The sequence below is a fragment of the Schistocerca serialis genome, chromosome 10 (genome assembly GCF_023864345.2).
Source record: "Schistocerca serialis cubense isolate TAMUIC-IGC-003099 chromosome 10, iqSchSeri2.2, whole genome shotgun sequence".
NCBI lineage: Eukaryota > Metazoa > Arthropoda > Insecta > Orthoptera > Acrididae > Schistocerca > Schistocerca serialis.
The window spans coordinates 134539681-134541738 of record NC_064647.1 but is presented as its reverse complement, the minus strand read 5'-3'; the positions used below and the strand labels follow the sequence as shown (position 1 = coordinate 134541738).

Genomic DNA, 2058 nt, shown 5'->3' with positions numbered 1-2058 from the left:
CTGCCTGGCGGAGGGACCTTCTTTCTTCCTGAACAGTTCTGTTCTCTCTCACTTTTTTCTTCGCATAGTCTTCTAACACCAAGTCGCGCGACACGTGCTCCTCTACTGCACCGACGTCGTCATCACAGAGTAGCCCTTACACGCTATGGATTCCAGTCTCTGTCTTCCTCTGAAGTTTTTACTCTTTACGGCTCCCTCTGGTGCCATGGAAGTTATTCCCTGATGCCTTAGCACATATTGCCAACGGCCTTGCCGCAGTGGAACAGCGGTTCCCGTCAGATAACCGAAGTTAAGCGCTGTCGGGCTGGGCTAGCACTTGGATGGGTCACCATCCGGTCGGCCGAGCGCTGTTGGCAAGCGGGGTGCACTCAGCCCTTGAGGCAAACTGAGGATCTACTTGATTGAGAAGTAGCGGCTCCGGTCTCGTAAACTGACATACGGCCGGGAGAGCGGTGTGCTGATCACATGCTCCTCCATATCCGCAACCAGTGACGCCTGAAGGCCGAGGATAACACGGCGGTCGGTCGGTACCGTTGGGCCTTCCAAGGCCTGTTCTGGCGCAGAGGAGAGAGTTAACACATAGCCTTGCACGGTGAAGCCTATCAGCCTGTTCTGGCCCCAGTTACATCTTTTAATGTCCCTCTTTCCTTTGGGTTTGTAATGTAACGGCATCTTTGCAGTCCTTGTTTTTCCAATCGTTCCAATATACCTTCCAGTTTTGTTTATGTTCGTCTATTTTGTCCTTTACAGCAAAAATATGTAGTTCTTATGTAGTATTTTAATAGAAATCCTGTATAACTTGGTGCAACTTTTTCACTGCTCTTTTAAGCAGCCTGAAAATGCGTAGAACCTGCGGCGACGCTACGTATTTGTTTTACAAAGTTCCACTCACCTGGTGGTGAATTACGTCTTACACTCGCACGTCACCTAGAAGATAATGGCAAGCATTTCTCAGCCGGAAAAAGCTATAGGAAAACAGCTGTACACGCTATAATGTTCAAGTCACATTAAAATTGTTTTGGTAGTGGATGCAAATATTTAAATGAACGAACTTGTGTGCGTAATATTTCACTCTATTGCTATAAGCTTGCAGACACCAGTCATTATCAAACCTTACTGTAAGTTGCACGAAGTCTGAAAAGTTCATAAGCAGACCTTATTCATAACCGTAGCCAGTTTATAGCACTTCTTCACCGAAAGATTGTAAACAGGCGGTTTCTTTCAGAACTGCTCGCTCAAAAGCTGCTAGTATTAGTCTCACGGAAGAAAATTTTCAAGTTCGCGAGGAAGCAACACGCCACGCGGTAATTTATGATTTAAACGTCACAAAAAGTTCCGAATTTCACACTTTGCTTTAAATAGAACTCCTTTCCACATTGTACGGCACTTCTCAAACATTTTATTGCCGTCATATCACAATATTAATAATATTGAGCGGAGCACATATCAGTACACGTGATCACTATCAGATCCAAGCCCATACTCTGCTGCCTTCTCTAGAGAAAAGAAGCTTCTAGTTGCCAAAATACGCGCGAATAATGGCAGAGAAACCTAACAGCCAGTCGGCAACATCAAGCCCGCTTAATCCCGCGGATATACAAGGTGTTACAAAAAGGTACGGCCAAACTTTCAGGAAACATTCCTCACACACAAAGAAAGAAAAATATGTTATGTGGACATGTGTCCGGAAACGCTTACTTTCCATGTTAGCGGTCATTTTATTACTTCTCTTCAAATCACATTAATCATGGAATGGAAACACACAGCAACAGAACGTACCAGCGTGACTTCAAACACTTTGTTACAGGAAATGTTCAAAATGTCCTCCGTTAACGAGGATACATGCATCCACCCTCCGTCGCATGGAATCCCTGATGCGCTGATGCAGCCCTGGAGAATGGCGTATTGTATCACAGCCGTCCACAATACGAGCACGAAGAGTCTCTACATTTGGTACCGGGGTTGCGAAGACAAGAGCTTTCAAATGCCCCCATAAATGAAAGTCAAGAGGGTTGAGGTCAGGAGAGCGTGGAGGCCATGGAATTGGTCCGCCTCTAC

The 2058-nt window shown here is 45.7% G+C and overlaps 1 pseudogene; it reads left to right on the top strand.

Moving 5' to 3' along the window:
• Positions 1-239: 239 nt before the first annotated feature.
• On the top strand, positions 240-356 carry LOC126425620 (5S ribosomal RNA; annotated as a pseudogene).
• The last annotated feature ends 1702 nt before the right edge of the window (positions 357-2058 follow it).